Raw genomic sequence first — 20,709 nt, 5'->3', positions numbered from 1 at the left:
CCCCCTCTCTATTCCTTCATTCTTCCTTAAAAACATCCACTCACCTCTGTAAAAAATGAAGTTGAGTTCAGTTCATATTGGACTCTTCTCTACTGCAATAGTATATTACTGATTAAAATCTCTCCTTTAACTAGCATGTGGCTTTGTTTATCTTTGGCAAAGCCCAGGTTTAAATGTAAATTCATTAGGTAGAGTTGTCATGGATAATAACACAGTCCTTAATTTCTCCTTGCCTAGCCAAAGAAAATTTTCTGCTAGAGTAAACACTTATTACTGCACCTGGATAAATATTACATAACAGCCTATGACTTGAGGTATGGGTGGAGGGAAGCTTCCTGGATGTCTAGAAAAGAACAGGAGGATTTCAGGGGACATGTTTTCATTATCAGAGTATGATAGTATGGGTCCCTGTTTTTCAGAGTCTGTTACATGAACTAATAACCATTTTTGTCCCTGCAAAGTCCTGCTTCCTTGAATCTTACCCCCAAATTATCTAATGCAGGCATAAATCCTATTATAATTCCTAACATCCTCTTTCTGAGATGCCCCAGTTTCCCTTCATGTGCATTCCCCCTTGACACAAGTCAATAGACCCAACTTTGTTCAACTACAGGTATGTTCCCAATGGCCTTTGACTAGAAGACACTGACTCTGAGAATCCACGTAATGATCTAAACAATAAAAAAGGTAGGGTAAAACATTAGTAATATTAACCTACCCAAAGAGATGGCTTGTTAATACATTTCTGATGCAGCAAGGATGTTTTTCAATTCTCCTTCAGACACTTATGTGAAGGTGTAACTCAGAAAACATGGTTGACATGTAAATGATGTCAAAGAAGAAAAAATTTTTCTTTAATTCAGCACTTCCCGAAGTATCTTCCACAGAATATGAATTCCATAAGATGCTCTGTAAAAGACAAGCCTTCCATGTTTAAATCAGCTTGAGAAATACTGTAAACTCTAGTATTCCTCTCTTGGGGACTCATAATGCACGTTAAAGGCTCTATGGGGGTCCTGCAGGAAGACAGAAAAAAAAAAAAAAAAGCCTGATTTACACACAGTATCCCTCCCTTTTTTTGATCCTAAAAACTCTTGTGCACATTAACACATTCTAATACCCCGTAGAACTAATGTTCTATACAATCTTACTTGGGAAATGCTGATGTTATTATATAATTTTTCTGGAACAGAATTTTTATAGAAGAGAAAGAGAACCCCCACGTAATGGGCCAGTTCAACCAGCAAGTGTTAAAGTGTTTGGAGTCAGGGAGTTCTAAGCACTTACTTTTGGGTAAATTAGCATTTCTGAGCATCCATTACTTCATTTATAAAATGGAGAGTGTATTCATTTCCTAGGGCTGCCTTAACAAAGTACCACAAACCTGGAGGCTTAAACAACAGAAATTTATTCTCTCACAGTTCTGGAGGCTAGAAGTCTGAAATCCAGGTGTCAGTAGGACCATGTTCCCTTAGAATCCCCTAGGGAAGAATTCTCCTTTGCTTTTTCTAGCTTCTAGTGGTTACCAGCAATCTTTGGCATTCCTTGGCTTGTGGATGCATCACTCCAATCTTTTGACTTTCCCATGGTATTTTCTTCCGTGTCTTCACATCATCTTCCTACTACATATTCTGCGTTTCTGTGTCTTCTCCTCTTCTTACAAGAACACAGGTCATTCAGCTTAGGCCTATCTTAATCCAGTATGACCTCATCTTAACTAAATCCATCTACAAAGATCCTATTTCCAAATAAGGTCACATTCACAGGTACCTGGGATTAGGACTTGGATATGTCTTTTTGGGGGGACATAATTCAACCCACAACAAGGATATCTAACATCAATTTCATGGGGTTATTGTAAGCATTAAATGAGAAAGAGAGAGAGCTTCACACAGTACTTGGTACTGAGTAAATGCCCCCCAGCTCCTCCACCCTCAGGAATGTATGTAGAAATGACCTCGCTTCAACATCTGTCATCCCACTGACCATGAGGATGATGTTCTTATGTTTATATGGAGTATAAAAAGGAGACTCCTCTTCGTGTTTGCTAGAAGGGCATACTGTACAGAAATACTGATAACTCTTGGATTATTCTGACATGTTTATGATGAAAATCTCTCAAAACCACTCCACTCTTTTGCTTTCAGTCTATTTCTACCAGGCAACCTTCTAATAACCCACCTGCTTCAACAGGCCTCTCTGGAAGGGGGGACTTTGAATCGTGAACTGGAAGATTACAATAAAGGGAATGTAGAACCCCCCATTATAAACGTTCAAACCAGAATAACCAGAATTCTGGGTTAAAAATTATTTCCTGGTGAGTTTGACTTGTGTAAATTGATTTCTTTAGGCCTAGGAGTAGACTGACAAGATGAGAGTTCTCATAATGCAGAGCTGAGGGCCACCTCTTATTTCAGAGATGACTATAGGGCCTTAGTTCTGATGACATGAATAATGGCTCTCTGCTTTTGATCTGTCTCAAAAGCAAGTCTGAGTTTTCTTGCTTGGGTTATAGGGAGAATGGTGAGGTCATAGCTGGGATGAGGAGCACACACTCTAGAGCTCAGGAGAAAGGTCAAGGGTACAGAAGCAGTTCAGAAAGATGGTCACACAGAGCCTGGAAGTCTGTAAGCCTAACAGGAAAGGGAATATAGCAAAATGAGGAACTTGGAGATAGTGTTTTAACTCAGTCTTATAGAGAATTAAAATTTCTATTGGTTGAAACATCACCAAAGGCAAGGGAAGCAAGGGCAAAAATGAACTATTGGGACTTCATCAAGATAAAAAGCTTTTGCAAGGCAAAAGAAACAGTCAACAAAACCAAAGACAACCAACAGAATGGGAGAAGATATTTGCAAATGACATATCAGATAAAGGGCTAGTATCCAAAATCTAGAAAGAACTTATCAAACTCAACACCCAAAGAATAATCCAATCAGGAAATGGGCAGAAGACATGAATAGACATTTTTCCAAAGAAGACATCCAAATGGCCAACAGACACATGAAAAAGTGCTCAACATCGCTTGGCATCAGGGAAATCCAAATCAAAACCTCAATGAGATACCACCTCACACCAGTCAGAATGGCTAAAATTAACAAGTCAGGAAATGACAGATGTTGGCGGGGATGTGGAGAAAGGGGAACCCTCCTACACTGTTGGTGGGAATGCAAGCTGGTGCAACCACTCTGGAAAACAGTATGGAGGTTCCTCAAAAAGTTGAAAATAGAGCTACCATATGATCCAGCAGTTGCACTACTGGGTATTTACCCAAAGATACAAATGTAGGGATCTGAAGGGGTACGTACACCCCGATGTTTATAGTAGCAATATCCACAATAGCCAAACTGTGGAAAGAGCCAAGATGTCCCTTGACAGATAAATGGATAAAGAAGATGTGGTACATATATACAATGGAATATTATGCAGCCATCAAAAGGAATGAGATCTTGCCATTTGCAACGACGTGGATGGAACTGGAGGGTGTTATGCTGAGTGAAATAAGTCAATCAGAGAAAGACATGTATCATATGACCTCATTGATATGAGGAATTCTTGATCTCAGGAAACACACTGAGGGTTGCTGGAGTGGGGAGGGGTGGGAGGGATGGAGTGGCTGGGTGACAGACATTGGGGAGGGTGTGTGCTATGGTGAGCACTGTGAATTGTGCAAGACTGTTGAATCTCAGATCTGTACCTCTGAAACAAATAATGCAATATATGTTAAGAAAAAAAAAAAAGAAGAAGATAGCAGGAAGGGAAAAATGAAGGGGGGGAAATTGGAGGGGGAGACGAACTGTGAGAGACGATGGACTCTGAAAAACAAACTGAGGGTTCTAGAGGGTAGGGGGGTGGGGAGATGGGTTAGCCCGGTGATGGGTATTATGGAGGGCACGTATTGCATGGAGCACTGGGTGTTATGCACAAACAATGAATCATGGAACATTACATCAAAAACTGATGATGTAATGTATGGTGATTAACATAACAATAAAAAATTTTAAAAACCTTTCTATTGGTTGGCAGGGCTAGGACAGAAGAATCAGACTCCGAATCGAAAATGCTAGAGGTGGTACAGGCAGCACAACCCAAGTCCGTGAAGCAAGCACGGAGCTGGATTAAATGTCACAATTATGTATCTGGAAGGGCAGAGCACTAGAACCAGCGTCAACAAACAGAGCCTCAGGGGACAAAGAGACAAGGCATGAGAGAAATAAGACTGGTACGTGACTAGCCAAAGGAATTTTTTATTTCCATGGGTTTCATTACAAATGGCCTTTTTTTTTTTTTTTTTTTTTAAGGGATGGAGTCCTCTCCATATGGCCACAGAGAACCTACTCTGGTCTTAAAGACTCTGACTTTGGAGCCAGGATTCTGATAGAATCTTAGGGAAAGCTCCTATCTAACAGAGCAGGGAATAATCTGAAAAAAGTAAAATTAGACCTAAAAACAATCAAGTCCTTAGACTTTTTGACCATGAAGACCACTTCTCCTATCTCAAGACCCACAGGACTTGTGAATTGCAATGAGAAGGGCAGCCTGGGAAGGTTTGGAAGCAGCCTGCACTCCTCCCTGACTAGGGTGTAGCAAGCCTTCAGGGATACTGTCAGCTACAGATGCTGAGGAAAGTCCCTTATCATAGGCAGAGCATGGAATCCAGCAGGTATGACCACAGACAAGAGGTCATCAAAAAAGATGGTAACAGGTGTTCCACCAGGAAGTTGAGGGGTGTGGGGGAACCAAAACCACACCCTAGCAACAGGGACTCCTGAGCAACCGGGCAGCAAGGCAGAACTCATGGGGAAGCTCGTCTGTAAGCTGTAAGACCATTTAGAGCCAGACCACAGTGCAAGAAGAGGGTCAGTATAGGCAGGCCCTGAATCCTGGAGGCCCTGAGTTCTGAAGGTCCTGAGTCCTGATGTCCTTGATTCCTGGAGGCCCTGGGTTTTGGAGGCCCTGAATCTGGAGGCCTGAATCCTGGAGGCCATGAGTCCTGAGATTCCTGAATCCTAGAGGCCCTGAGTCCTGGAGGCCCTGGTCCTAGAGGTCCTGAGTCCTGAGATCCCTGAGTCCTAGAGGCCCTGAATCCTGGAGTCCCTGAGTCCTGGAGGCCCTGAGTCCTGAGATCCCCGAGTCCTAGAGGCCCTGGGTTTTGGAGGCCCTGAGTCCTGGAGGCCCTGAATCCTGGAGTCTGGAGGCCCTGGGTTTTGGAGACCCTGAGTCCTAGAGGCCCTGGGTTTTGGACGCTTTGAGTCCTACAGGCCCTGAATCCTGGAGGCCCTGAATCCTAGAATCTGGAGGCCCTGGGTTTTGGAGACCCTGAGTCTTAGAGACCCTGGGTTTTGGAGGCTTTGAGTCCTAGAGGCCCTGAGTCTGGAGGCCCTTGGTCTTGGAGAGCCCAAGGGCTTGGGCACAGAGACTCAGGCCAGGGATGCCAAGACAGGGGTCCATTTTCCCTAATGAGGTGGAGACCAAATCTCATGAAAAAGAGAGATGCCCAACTTTAGAGTCAAGGCACAAAGTCAGGATCAGATCACCCCCTAGGGTAACTGAGTTCCAGAGCTGCTTCTATGCCTCTGCCTGAGATTGGGATTAGTTCTGGGGCCTGGAGGAGACTGGAGTGGGAGTGGCCGATGGCTGACAAACAGCCTCAGTTGCAGGGGAAGGATACCCTACAGAAGCTGGAGCTTGGATTCCAAGAGCATCTTAATCCCTGGAAAGCTTAAGAAAGAAAATACAGATTCCCTTCCTAGAAGCCGCATCTAACTAACAGCCACAGGCTAAAAGCAGGACTAGCTCAGTTCCAAAATTCCGTTCACCTCAATACTTTCTCTAGAGAATCCTTTAAAACATTTTGATTGCTCTTTCCCGCCCATATAAAATACATCTGACCACCTCACATTTCAACATTTTAGACTGTTCTTAAAAAGAAAAAGAAAAAGAAACTGCCTGCTATACGTGACTGTAGAAATCAGCCAGACCAATTAAGTACGTGCCAGGAAGCTGAGAAGTACACGAAGAGGTACATTCAAGGAAAATTAGGAAATAAATGGAGAGCCTAATTTCCACTGCCTTGGCAGGAAAGGAGAAAGAGCACGTGCACAGCTCCTGTACTGAAAAGGAGCCGGGGACAAAGAAAGAATTAGGCTTTGTCTCCTGCGGCTTTGCTGGTAAGGAAACAACAAAGAAGAAACAGCGAGAAACAGCAGGAGACAGGGATTCCATATTTCGGTTATGAAGAAAACCAAATGTGTTGCATGGCCGGTTAGAATCTGCTGTGGACGAATGGCTTCCACTGATGCTTGGAATGTCTGTGTGGTCAGAGCAAAGCTGCAACCGTCCAGAACATCGCAGAGATTATTTTCATGTGTACTTAGAAAAATACCTTTTTTTTTTTTTTTAAGAAAAATACATTTTTGGACAGGGCCTGAGGACCTCCTGTCACAGAGTCCCTCCCCCCGCCCCCCACCCTTCCGCCACCCCCATCAGCCCTGGCTGGGACTGTGCACCCGCAGGTGTGCTCACCTTCAGTGCTGAGCTCGGGGCCTGCGACCTGTCTCAGAACCTGAAGCCCGAGGCACTCAGACACGCCGACACAGACACGTCCCGGGGAGCAACAAGCGACAAGCATTACACAACCGGAGGCTGTGAGATCACGATACACCGCTGAAGAACAGAGAATCTGCTGGAGAATAAAGGTCGGTGCAGTCCGCAGCATCTTTACAAGGAATTAATGATGGGATTTGGGTGCAGCACCTAAGCTGTGAGCCCCAGGACAGGAGAGTTGACCGCCGTAGCCTCCCAGATTACCACTAGGTGACGTCCTGGGTCCTCTGTTTGGCCACTGTCTCTGGGACTTCGAACTCTCCCACTGAGAATCCTTCCAGCAAGTTAACAGCAGGCCCTTGGTTGTCTGATTTCGTCAGCTACCCTCACTTCCCTCACTTCAAGCTACCCGCCTGGGCCAGGCCTGCCTGAGGGTTCTGGGAAAGTACACGTCCTCTGTCAGCCACAGATGTTTGCCCATTCAAAATGAGCAGCATGCGGTCGGCGCTCTGCAAAACTCCTTCCGTGTGTTAGCTCAATTAGTCCCCAAACAGCCCTAGGTAATCTGAACTGGCTCTTTTATAGATGAGGAAAATTAAAGTGCAAAGATATGGAATAGCTTGTGTGCCCAAGTTCACTTGTCACTTAGTGGTGGGATGGGGCTTAAACCCAGCTCCAGCCCTCTGTCACAAAGCTCCTCTGTCTCTGTCTGCGCAGCAAATACCGGGTCCTGGGTACCTGATGGGGAAGAAAATACAACCTCAGACCTAAAGGAACCTCCGGAGTGGTGAATAAACCAGACAACTTAACAGACAAAGCCGGGCGAGAAGGGCCATCAGAATGAAATGACATAGGGAATGGCCTTGGGGAACAAGAGCGTTTTTAAGGTACTAAGGGGAAAGGTTGGCTAGGGAGAGGGGCCAGGGGTTCCAGACAGAGCACCAGGCTGTATGAAGAGACTGGCTGCTGAGAGCACAGGGCAAGTTTGGGGAATGGCAAGTGATAACAGTCTAGGTGAAGCATGAAAGGGAGGATGAGGTGGGCAGAGGGTGGTTTGAAAGTGACCTAAATCCACACAAAGGAGTTTGGGTTTTATTCTGAGGGCAGTGAGGGCCCTTGAATTGCAGAAAGCAGATGTGTATTTTTTAGAAGGGTGATTCTGGCAGCGGGTGGAGGACAGTTGGGAAGGAGGCAAGCCTAGGTTCGGAGAGACTGCAAGGAATGCTCCTGTGCTTGTCCAGGGCAGAGGGGGTGGACATAGCTGGATGGGACTGAGAGATATAAAGAAAAATGAGAGGTGGCCAGAGTTGCTGATGGACCAGTTATGGAATGTCAAGGAAAGTGGGCAGGGCGGGGGGGGGGGCGTGGATCTTCTCAGGTCTTTGCTGAGAGAATGGTGCCTTCCACTAATAAAAAGAACATAAGAGGAAGATGCTGTTTTTAGGCGGGGGATGAGTTCAATTTGAGTTTGAGAGGGAATGAGTTTGAATTTGAGGCTTTTGTGACACATGTAAATGGAACTGTCCCCTTGCAGTCTAGAGCTGGGGTGGAGGGGCTAAGGGAGCCTGCTGAATGTATGGCTCATCAGCACTTGATGGTGACTGAAGCCAGAAAAGTTGGAAGACCTCACACAGGGGCATGAGAACAGAGAAGGAAAGAGGGCCAGAGACAAGACCTTGGGGTGACATCACCAATTAAGAGACAGGCAGAGAACAGGAGCCTGGAAAGATGGTTGACAAAGGCTGGTCAAACCCCAAACCAGAAGAGACGAATCAAGAATACAGTGTTAAGGAGGCCAGGAGAAAGACTTGTTGAAGGAGCAGGTGGTCAGTGGGGACAAAAAGTCTCAGGGGACTCTGCAATAAGAAGGCTATCAGTGACCAGAGGGGTGGGTGGAAGCCCAAGGACAGGTGTATCAGTGGAGAACATGACTGCTGAGCTGGGAGAGGACACCTTCCAGTTCTGCAGCTGTGAAGGGCATGTTGCTGGAGGAAGATTTTGAGTCCGGGAAGGAAGCTGCATGTCTTCTTTTCTCTGGAGACACCTTGATTATGACTCTTAGCCAAACTCCCTCCAGTGACTTGGGTCTCTTCCTCTCTTCATTTCTCCTTCTCTCTTCCAACTTCATCCACCTGAACTTCTAGACTAGAATGTACTCTCTGTACCTGAAGGCTAGCAGACCTGGTCTGACTCCCAACCCTCCCACTTTCTAGCTGCGTAACTCTTACTCTCTGCCCTTCAGCTTCCTCACCCTCAAAGTGTGGCTAAAAAAGAGAGCCTGTAGGATTGTTCTGAGTTGTAAATCAAGAATGTGCTCACTCCACACAGTGGGTGGTCAAGCAAATGCCGGTGTTCTCTTCTACCTAATTCTGTAACCTATTCGACTTTTTGTTTTTGCTTGTCCTCTCACACTTTATCTCCCTGAACTTCTGGGCTCACTGTTGTCACATCTTTCTCATCTTCCTCTTTTTAATATATGGCAATCGCTGCCCTGCCCCATCCCCACCATCTCAGAGCCGCCTGTGAATCATACAGGACTGGGATAAGGTCGTCTGTTCTTGTTCAACAGCGGGTTCTGCTGCTCTTTCTCAAACTTCCTTCTCAGTTACTCTAGAATTTGATCTTCCGGTCTTATCAGTGAAACCTCCACTCCTTCTCTGTCTTCTGTGGTCCTGAGTACTTGTGGTTTTCCATTTTCTGATTGTTCAGCCCTTCTGAATCCACTGTTATCTCTTCTTTACCCAATTGTGGACCACCACTGGAGCCCCACTGGGGTCCTCAGCTCACCACTCTCTATAACCCCCCACAAGAACTCACCCACCATGGAGACGATACCCCATCTCTCTGCCTCCGACTCCCAGAGGTCTCTTACATATGAAAATACCATATTTTCATCTTAAAATTTACAAAGAATTTTTTTTTCTCAGTTACCTCATTTGTTCCACTTGACTATCTTTTGAGATAGGCTGAGTTGGCATTTTTATCTCAATTTTACAAATAAAGAAAAAGAACTCAGATCTAGAAAATGTAAGTGGTTTCTCCCGAATTCTAACCTAAGCTATACTCCTACATTTCTAGTCGTCTGCAGGATAGCCTTATTTGGAGATTCTGTCTCTACCTCAAATCTTACTTGGGTCTATCCTCCCTCTCAAATCAATCCCACTCAGCTGATGTTAGGGACTGAATGTTTGTGCGCCCCCAAAATTTGTATGTTGAAGCCCCAACCTCCAATGTGACTATATTTGGAGACAGGGCTTTGATGGAGGTAATTGAAGTTAAATGAGGTGATACGGTAGCATTCTGATCCAGTAGGACTAGTGTCCTAGGAGAAGAAGCACACTCTGCCATGTGAGGACACAGCCAGATGGTGGCCACCTACAAGCCAAGAGGAAAGGTCTCAGAATAAAACCTATCATGTCAGCATCTTGATCTTGGACTTCCAGCCTCCAGAACTGTGAGAAATAAATTTTTGTTATTTAAACCACCCAGTCTGATATTTCCTTATGGCAGCTGGAGTGGACCAATATAGCTGGTGACCATTTGGGGAATGTTTTCTTTCATTTTTCTCTTTCTTTTATATCTCACATCCAATCAATGGACAGAGTTATCTCCACTATTTTTATATGATGTGCCTTGAACTCTACCCTTCCTCTCTACGTACAAAGTCACGACTGTAACCTTGGGTTTTGTTAGCTGATGCCTAGAAACCATTAGCATCTCCTGACCTGTATACCATTGCAAGAGTAAAGCAGTTAAAACATCACAGAACCATGAGATTTGCTGGTCCAGGGGAATTCCCGGCTCCGTCAGACCTCTCCCTCTCCCCCTCACTTATGTCTACATCCTCCCCCATGTCACCATGAGTTTGAAGTTCTCCACAGTATGAGGCTTCTGCTTTAATAATCACCCTGCAGGGGCGCCTGGGTGGCTCAGTCGTTAAGCATCTGCCTTCGGCTCAGGTCATGATCCCAGGGTCCTGGGATCGAGCCCCGCGTCGAGCCCCGCGTCGGGCTCCCTGCTCAGCGGGAAGCCTGCTTCTCTCTCTCCCTCTGCCGCTCCCCCTGCTTGTGTTCCCTTTCTCGCTGTCTCTCTCTCTGTCAAATAAATAAATAAAATCTTTAAAAATAATAATAATAATCACCCTGCAGTTCACAACCCCCCCGCAAATGCTCTTCGTTTTCTCTGACGACTTTAGAGTATAACTTAGATTTTAGCCCCCAGAGCTGCTGTATACTGTGGAATGGCAAATAGGACATTCTTTATATAGCTCACAGAAATATTCAGAGGAGGGAGTTGGGGTAAGGTCTGGAGCTAGATCTGCCACTTGCGAGCGTGGGGATCTTTTTGCAGGTGACGTATCTTCTCTGCGCCTCACTTTCCTTGTCTGTAAATGGCACGAGGAGTGTGAAGTATTTCACACAGTTTGAGCACTCAACAATGTTAACTATTATGATGAAACTTCAAATTTGGGGCCTAGGGAAACGATTTAAAAGGCGAAAAGGCTCTCAGAGTATTAGTAAAAAATATAAAAGCGAGCCTGAGAGATGATTTGATTTAAAAGTAAATAAGTATGAACTGAATGTTGTTGGAGTGGGGGGTGGGGTGGGAGGGATGGGGTGACTGGGTGATGGACACTGGGGAGGGTGTGTGCTCTGGTAAGCGCTGTGAATTGTGCAAGACTGTTGAATCTCAGATCTGTACCTCTGAAACAAATAATGCAATATATGTTAAGAAAAAAAAAAAGAAGAAGAAGAAGAAGGTAGCGGGAGGGGAAGAATGAAGCGGGGGAAATCGGAGGGGTAGACGAACCATGAGAGACAATAGACTCTGAGAAACAAACTGAGGGTTCTAGAGGGGAGGGGGTGGGAGAATGGGTTCGCCTGGTGGTGGGTATTGAGGAGGGCACATTCTTCATGGAGCACTGGGTGTTGTGCACAAACAATGAATCATGGAACACTTCATCTAAAACTAATGATGTAATGTATGGGGATTAACATAAGAATAAAATTTAAAAAAAAAAGTAAATAAGTATGGTGTCTGTGCTGCGGGGAAGCAGTGGAGGGCAGCAGGTGTGGGCAGAGACTCCAGATGTGAGCACTGATTCTTTCACTCACTAGCGCTGTGACTAGTTACTAGCAAGTAACTGCATCGCCCTGTGCCTCCACTCCTCCTCAGTAAAATGGGGGCAGTGATAAGACTAGCCACTCCTTCACAGGGTTACTCTGAGGTTGAAGGGCAATGATGCTTGAATGGCACCCAGACCAGGGCTGGGGTGAGAGAAGGCACCGTGTGGATCACAGACTGAGCCCCCCAAGTTGTGCACAGAGGATGCAACCCTTTGGATCAGAGGATTCTACAACATGTTTGTCCCTCGAAATCCCAGAGGCCCCAGAGTGCTGAACTGATACATCCCCCCAAACAGGGAAGTATCACCGAGTGCCTGATTCTTAAAATGCAAGACTGCTAGCTTAGCCCTTACTTGAAACTGACCCCAAATGTCACGGCAGACACGTAAAGCTTCATATACTTTCTTGCCTCCTCAGAACAGTCTTATGCTTTCAGAATTTTTCCAAAGGGATAAAGTAAATTAAGTTTTAGAGACCAAAATAGAAAGAGAGACAAAAAGAACTGAGATTACAACATCTTTTGAATGAGGAACTGAGCTGGTCCCCAGGCTTCCAGAATACATGGGGGGCGGGGAGGAGGGGTGAACCACAGAGGGGCCCGCTTCCATGGAGTCAGCACTTTGGAGCATTCTGCTGCTCCCATCTGTCCTCTGCCCTGTCTCTCCCAAAGTGCCTCAAAGGGCCCCAAAGTGCAAGTCAGTTCACGAACCACCAAGCTAACACCCGTTGTCTTCCAAATGCCATTTACTTCGCCATGCCTCGTAGCCACTGAGAAGTCAACACCTTGGCCCAGATCTGCTGTAAACCAGTAAACGCTGAATAGTGTTTATGGCTCTGCAAGTTCCCTGAGGAGGAAATTCTCTAATTCATTTTCTCTGTACTGCAGAGATTCTCCTTAACAGCTTTGGGGCCAGGGAGACTTTTCAGCCAGAGTCCTAGGGCCTGATAATTCACCCTGAAGGATAATTGGAGTTTCTGCTCTGTGGCCGATGCAGAGTCTTACTGTCTAGTTTTCGTCCTCTAGTTAGGACTCCACATTTGGAAGTTGGAAAGCTCACAGAGCTCTGTCCTCCCAGATCCCACCAACCTGTGCCTGACTCGCCCTGGAGCTCGGCCGACAGAAAATTCAACGTGTGGTTGTTCATAGGATTGCTGCGGGTTTCTGGAGTAGCTTGCAATCCCTGAGCAAGAGTCTTTGGATCTGGCCCATTTCCCATCTGGGGAAGACCTGAGTGAGCCCTTACCGCAAGGATGGGAAAGCTTTCACAAGCATTTGTCGCAATAGGCCGGGGATCTCTGAGGGCTCCCGAGCGCGCTGAGCACTTTCTCCCTTGTAATTGTCTGACCTAAGTGGTTTCTTTTGTAACCAGACTTTCCAGCCCCCATTGCCATCTCTCCTCAGATTCTTCAGCAACCTGCCAGGATCGGAAAGGAGGATACTGCTGATTGGTCCGTCTCCCTGAACTGCCTGCTGACTAAATTCCAGAATGTTCCAAGAAAGTTCAGAAACCCCCAAAATTCTGCCTTTCATTAATTTGGTTTCTAATTTTAGTTCTAAAGACCAGACACCTTATCATATTAAGTTTCCTAATTAGAACATTTTCTTAAAATCACAGCAGTTGGGTTGTTAGCTTTTCAATGATTTCGCCCAGCTGCGGATCCTCATGTGCCCTTCAGTTTGCATTTGCCTTCCTCTCCTTCTAGCACTTTCCCCGACTTCTGAGAACTCAGGGAAGCCACCAGAGCCTTCCTGGCCTGGGCTCTGCCTAAAGCTGCTGGGCCTTCTTGAAATGTTGACTGTTAGGCCCAGTTTGGGGGTGGGGCTAGCCATGCAGCACCCACTGGCTGTGGCCTTCTTCCACAGAAAGGAGAACCTTGCTCAGACCACAGAATGTATGGTAAAATGACAACCACCACCACTGACGTACATGGACAGACGGAAGAAGAGGCACCTTAAGAACATAATGTGTATCGCCACATTCAGGCAAAGGTCCACATGGCTGAAAAGTGACCATGTCGGAAGTGTCAGAGGTCAGATATCAGCATCAGACTTACGGGTTAGCAAGATTTGCCTTTTTTCTACCCTTTGCTGACAAGCTTTCTTCCACTGTTTGCTTGCTTGCTCTTCTCCTCTTGTTTGCACATTCTCCCTGTGAAGTTCCTTTCTGGATAATTTTCCTGTGCAAAAAGGTGCCGATGTATTTTGGATATATTTGGGGATAACTGCCCCTTAAAATTGGACTCTTTTCACAATTTCATTCTTTCCTGTGTATTTTGAGGGTACAAATGCTTCCAGAGAACAATTTATCCCCAGGGGCATAGCAGTAGCTGAACCCTAGCAGAAGGTTGGCATCTGAGCATGTGAGGGGGCCTCTCTCCGCCCGCAAGAGTGAGATGCCTGGCATCATGTCTCACATCCTTCTTCCCACCTCTGTCTTCTTAATCTCCTTGTTTCATTCTCTAATGTTCTCCCAAAGCTAGCTTTTCTTCCGTGTTCTTCTTAACCAGTAACACTCAGCCACCACGACAAACAAAGACAAATTGAATGCAAAGAACTGAGTGTGTAAGGGCCGCTCTGAGCCCCTTGAAGATATGACTTCATTTTCTTTAAGCATTATTTTGACTAAGTGCTGTCTTTTCCCTGGCTCTTGTAACTTCTCAGTCCTTGTTTGTTAAAAGAACAAATGAACTTATGACGCTGATTATGGATTTAATTTTATAAAAATATCTCAACAATTTTTTGTCCCCTAGTGCACTTCACCAGTGTATCTGGGAAGATATGCTGGTATCTGTGACTAACCCAGGCTCTAACCTCAGGAAGGCTGCAGGGCCACTCTATATCTGCCTCTAATCCTCCAGTCTTCTCATCAAAGACAGAAGGAAGACAGAGGTCAGCAAGTGTCATCTCAAAAGCCATCACCCACCACAGTCCAATAATTTCCTAGGCGCCTGGGTGGCTCAGTTGGTTAAGCGACTGCCTTCGGCTCAGGTCATGATCCTGGAGTCCCTGGATCGAGTCCCGTATCGGGCTCCCTGCTCGGCGGGGAGCCTGCTTCTCCCTCTGACCCTCCTCCCTCTCATGCTCTCTATCTCATTCTCTCTCTCTCAAAAAAAAAAAAAAAATAGGTTGTCTTTAAAAAAAAAAATTTCCTAGGAATTGTGTCAGCCTTAGGACTGTCCTTGCCCACAATCAAAGTGACTATATGACATGACTCAGGGGCTCCCCCAAACCCACTCATTCAAATTAAAACTGCCTCTCTTTCTCTTCCCTCCTACCAAGTCATTTCCTATGCCGCCATTAAATTCACTTCTAAGAGCCAAGAAATTATTTACAAAAGTAGCTAGTTAAACAGCCTTTGCTTCCTGGAATGATATAGAGGTATTATGATATCACAGAAAAGCTTTAAATCACAACAAGAGCAAAATCCCAGTTTTACCCCTTGCGACCTGTGTGAGCATCAGCAAGTACTCAACCTCTTAGAGTTATCCAGAAGGCCAAAGGAGGCGACACAGGTGAAAGCCTCCAACACAGCTGCACCGAGCCTCGCACTCATACACAGTTGATGCATTATCATGCTTCGTACAACCCTGTCTGTTGCCAAGATAAGAAGAGCCTGAGAACTTTTTAGTATGCCGGGTGTAGGCTATCTGCATAGGAGAGTAAGAAACCAACAGATAAGGAGAGAATGTTCCGATATGTCTGGAAAAACGGAAAACCAGGGGAATCGCCCGGGAAAGTGCCCTAGGAAGCTGCTAGAAGCGTGTGCGCAGTGGGCATCTGTAGCCTAAAGAGGAGAGAGTATGGAACGAAAGCAAACCACGGGCTTTCCTCCTTCCCCGGCCTGCCCTACTGTCCAGTGTCTCCGAGACAGACCCGGCCCCATTACGCACCCGTCTCCACCAACACCTCTTTTCCATCACAGGGACCAGCTGATGGTGGTCCCCAGTACAGGTTGTCATCTTTCCCCTGCACAAAGGACACGGTCTCCTGTCTCCACTCTTGCTATTCTCAGTCCATTCTCTACACAGTGGCTAGAGTAACCTTTCCAAAATGCCTATCTTACCATTTGACTTCTGCTTAAAACCCACTATCACATCAAAATGAAGTTCAACTCCAGGCATATCACAATGAGGATCTTGTCAACCAGCATGTTCTCTCCCCACAACTTCCCTCACTAAAATCCATTTCTAGGGGCGCCTGGGTGGCTCAGTCGTTAAGCGTCTGCCTTCGGCTCAGGTCATGATCCCAGGGTCCTGGGATCGAGCCCCACATCGGGCTCCTTGCTCGGCGGGAAGCCTGCTTCTCCCTCTCCTACTCCCCCTGCTGTGTTCCCTCTCTCACTGTCTCTCTCTGTCAAATAAATAAAATCTTTAAAAAAAAAAATAAATAAATAAAAATAATAAAATCCATTTCTAGCCTCATGGAACTTATTTCAATGCCTGAAACACACCTGGCTCTCCCTTGTCTCTTCACTCCGAGCTCCAGCTCCTCTGGCCATCTCTTACCGCACCTCAGGTTTCTTTCTAGACATCACTTCTTCCAGAAAAAGCCTTCTCTGACCCCTCCAGGTCTTGGCTGGCTGCCACTCCACCTGGCCCTGCAGCGCCATGGGCTTCCGGTCCCAGCACTTACCCCTGGGGGCAGCCGTAGTTCCTGTCTATCCACACCCACCAGATTGTTCTCCACCAACGGCAGGAATGGGGTCTCACCTGTCTACTGGGGCATTCCCAGGCCCTAGCACAGCTCGTGGCACATAAATGTGCTCCAGTAAACGACCAATGAATGAGCTGGGGAAGGTATTATTCACCTCCCTCATTTTATGTCTCACCATAAATATCTTCTAAGGAAAAAAATTCCCAATGATCTTTTGCAGCAAAATGATGTTGGCGTATTTTTCCTCACAAACTTACTGTTTCTTCAAATATAGGTTCTAGGGACAAGAATACAGAATCAACAGCATGAGGGTAATGGGGGGTTGACAGAAAAGACCCAAATGGTGCTCTGTGCTAAACACTGTAGAAAGGGACACTATTTTTTTTTTAAGATTTTTTTATTTCTATTTATTTGCGAGAGAGAGAATGAGAGACAGAGAGCATGAGAGGGAGGAGGGTCAGAGGGAGAAGCAGACTCCCCGCCGAGCAGGGAGCCCGATGCGGGACTCGATCCCGGGACTCCAGGATCATGACCTGAGCCGAAGGCAGTCGCTCAACCAACTGAGCCACCCAGGCGCCCCGAAAGGGACACTATTTATGTATCTGAGGATTGACAGCTGTGTTTCTCACTCTATGCCCAACAAGTTCCTGGTAAGGATTTGTGTCTGCTATAGCTAACGAGGAAAACTGGCTTCAATTCTCTCAGAGAATTTATAAGAGAACAAAATTACTGTCAAGGTAAAACGCAAAATAAAAAGAAATCAACTTTCTCTAAAGATTCTGTGATGCCCCCAAGTACTCTGTAGACAATCACGTCTTCTGTACTAGAGGCGCAAACAAGGTAAAATGCTATCTCCACAGCCTCATAGAAGGACCATTATGTGGGACATAGTTTTTCTTTAGTGATAAAAAATTCTTGTTTCTATAATGTACAATAAAGGTATGCGGACTGGATCCTTTTAAATTCCTCCGGCTTAATCTTAAAACCTCTAGAGCAAATAGGCTCCACTCCCCTCTCTTTCCCTCCACCTGCTTCTTCTCTCTGTCCCTCCCCTGGCCTGTCCTCTCTCCCTTCTCCTCTTTTCTTCCTTCTTGTTCTTCTTCAAATCTGCTTCCCCCTTTCCTTAAAATCTCTTTTCAAACACTAGAGATTCAAAAAGCTTTCTTTCCTGACCCTGGCTCTTCCTGAGGACCCTTCCACCTTTGTGATTCTTTGGTTCCAACTCACTGCTCCAGCTTCCATTTCTTTCTTCGTCAAGGGCGTCAGCCCAAACCACCACCAAGTCATCATTCCAATAGGAGAAGTTTTCCTTTAAATATTGCCAGACATTGTACCATTTTCTCCATGGATGAGTTAATATAAAGAAGTTAATAGTTTCAACAGCGATAAACATAAGCTGTTAACTAACCTTCACATTTATTGATGAATTAATTTATTTATACCTTTCCGTCTATTCTTTTTTTTTTTTTTAAGATTTTATTTATTTATTTGACAGAGAGGGACACGGCAAGAGAGGGAACACAGGCAGGGGGAGTGGGAGAGGGAGAAGCAGGGAGCCCAATGTGGGGCTCCATCCCAGGACCCTGCGATCATGACCCGAGCCGAAGGCAGACGCTTAACGACTGAGCCACCCGGGCGCCCCTCTGTCTATTCTTAATGGAACCCATGTGCTAGGTTTTGTGCAAGGACTCCATCCTCAAGCATTCTTGGTCAGCAGAGGGATTGAGACCTGCACATAAGTAACTCCAGTACAAAGGAGGCAATGGTCAGTGCCCCGAGAAAATCACGGATGCGGTGCTGGCGGTTCTGACAATCATTTGATAAGGCTCTATAGCAAAGCTGAGCAACCCAAACAAATGCCTGCCTTTCTCTGCGTCAGCCAGCTTGGCTACTGCATCCAGGAGAGCCCCCTGGGTAATGGTACAAGCCCTTGTTTGGCTTTTATCTTCCAGGCTTAGCCTTGGAGGACTAGTGTGCCTCAGATGTCTGGTGTGTAAGACAAACTTGAAAAATGGGAGTCCCTGAGTCTGGAATACACATGAGACACTAAAAATGCCCAAGGTGATCCTGATACATAGCAATGAGCACATTGCAAAAAGATGTTATTCTTCTTCCAGAACAGGTGTTGTTTATGTTGTGTTGTACCCCTTATGACCCCAGGCCGGTAGGAAGGCAGAATACTAACAGATGCTGGGCATAATTTTGATTCATTTGCAGCATTCTGGAGCCCCAACCTCTCTAACTTTTAACCAATGCACTGGAAACAAATCCATCTCTTTAAAGCATTAGTAAATTGAAATTTGTAGATTCTCATCACAAGAGTTTATGTGGTTAAGGTGGGTGATAGAAATTTCTAGAGGTTTTGGGGTGCCTGGGTGGCTCAATCGGTTAAGCGTCTGTCTGCCTTCAGCTCAGGTCATGACCCCGGGGTCCTGGGATGGAGCCTTGGGGTCCTGGGATAGAGGGTTGGGCTCCCTGCCCAGCCAGGAGTCTGCTTCTTCCTCTGCCCCTCCCCCCTACTCGTGCACACTCTCTCTCTCTCTCACTCACTTTCTCTCTCTCATATAAATAAATAAAATCTTTTTAAAAATTTCTAGAGGTTTTGTTCATTTTATGTTTCCTACAAATTATTTTTGCATTATTAATATAGTATACAAAGGGAGATTTGGGTGGCTTGCCTGAAATTGTACCTCTCCTTCCCTTAATATGTATTGATCTCAGGTATGTGTCAGAGACAGGAAAATATTTCAAATGACCTAGGTGTGAATGACAGCTATTATTATGCTGGCCACACATTAGAACAACCTGGGAAATTTTTTGAAAAAAACAAAACAGAACAAAAACTACTACAGATGACTGGCTTATCTCCAAAATCAAAGTTTCAGTTATTCTAGGGATACTTTTTACTTTCCTCAGAATCAGGTGATTCTGGCTGAATGTGCAGCTAAACCAAATTCAGGTCCCAAAGGGGTAATAAACAGATACACATATACGCTCTCACACATGCTCTCCTTCTCATTTAACCTCTGAGCAAAACCACTGACACTTACATTCTCAAATTTAACCTCCTCTCCCCCAAAAAACCTTCTCTCCCCTGAATGGGAAAAAATACATTTTAGGTAATAAAATGACCCAATCTATGAAAAATAGGAAAGATGCTATCTGGTCAAAACCAGGGGAATGCTTGCGCGAGGTATGGTAAATCTCAATGCAACAGTATCCAGCAATTTAAAATTAGGATTGTGAAGAATTTACAGCAATGTAGAAACAGTTTATGCTCTAATGGAAAAAATGAACATCAAGTAATCCATGCTGTATGGACACAACAGTGGAAATCAAACTAAAATTATATGCAGACGTGCAAAAAAGAATGGAAAGAAATACCCACCCCCAAATGTCAATAGAGATTAGCTTAGTGGTGGTTTTGCTTTCTTCTCCTTTTTTTGTACTTTCCCAATATCTTTTAAACAGCCATGTATATGGTAGAAAGAAATGTACAGTAGAACAAAATAAACTTACTTTTCAGAAGGCATGCTTCTGACCATGAAGTGATCAGCAAGGTCCAATTCTCAATAACGAATGAACAAAACAAAGATAAAAATGCTCACCCGAAGGTCTCTGTGTTCCAGCTGGCTTCGCTCTGTCTCCTCTATTCCTCCTGCTTTCCTCCTCCAAGTAATTCAGTTTGCTTATTTAAAAGAAAAGTGAAACAGCAAATTTATTTTATAAAAAGTTTCAGCTAACAGCAAGAGAATAAGGAACTTTGGTCAGCTGGTCTGTCTGGGCTTTATAGGACTTGGTGGGGGCGTTGGTCTGGCTTCCTTCTTAAGAAGAAGGGGAACTATTTCAGTTAGGGACTACATCTAAAAGGAAGAAGACTGGATTAACCCTGTCCCTCTAACGACTGTTTTGATTAGCATCTTTCACAACAGATCTTGGGGATGTGATGGGCTAGACTCAGGAGTATTAAGTGGCTATTAGTTCTCCTAAAAGGTTCTTGTGTCTTAACAACAGTAACAGCAATGCTGCCTTACATGCCTTATGGGTATAGCACTTTAGAGCTGTTTAGAGCACTTCCCATCACCGACTTGCTTTTTCTGATTTACTTGCACATGGGCAGAGGCTTTCTCCATTCTGCTACAAATGTTCTTTTGGAGGTCACCAATGACCTCCTCATTGCTTACATAAAAGGTCTCTGCTCAGTTCTTATCTTCCTTCCCCAATTCATTGTGCAATTAAAGGCCACTTTCTTGAAACTTTCTCCTTTCTGTTTCTCTGACTCTCCTCATTCTTTTTCTACCCCTTGGGCTGCTTCTTCTTGCCTTCCTTTCTGATGCTTTTCTTCTACTCCTTTTCTAAATGTGACTTTGCCTCAGAAGTCTG

At 45.3% G+C, this 20,709-nt stretch overlaps 1 protein-coding gene across 10 annotated transcripts in view; it reads right to left on the bottom strand.

Annotated features, from left to right (window-relative positions):
- Positions 1–20,709, bottom strand: part of CYSLTR2 (cysteinyl leukotriene receptor 2) — a 33,192-nt gene extending 12,483 nt beyond the window's left edge. For 4 of the 10 annotated variants that reach the window (XM_054506317.2, XM_045869423.3, XM_054506318.2 and 1 more), the window contains exons 1-3: positions 19,935–20,426; positions 6,526–7,284; positions 719–909 (exon numbers count right to left, since the gene is read on the bottom strand). The gene's annotated coding sequence lies outside the window, so the exon portion shown is untranslated. The other 6 variants (XM_045869422.3, XM_045869425.3, XM_045869426.3 and 3 more) reach the window with 6 other exon arrangements.

The sequence above is a fragment of the Mirounga angustirostris genome, unplaced genomic scaffold, assembly GCF_029215605.1.
Source record: "Mirounga angustirostris isolate CCGP_5_RB_7025 unplaced genomic scaffold, mMirAng1.0.hap1 SCAF_3, whole genome shotgun sequence".
In the NCBI taxonomy this organism is placed as follows: Eukaryota; Metazoa; Chordata; class Mammalia; order Carnivora; family Phocidae; genus Mirounga; species Mirounga angustirostris.
The sequence above is the reverse complement of the archived record's forward strand: the minus strand, read 5'-3'. Positions and strand labels throughout refer to the sequence as shown.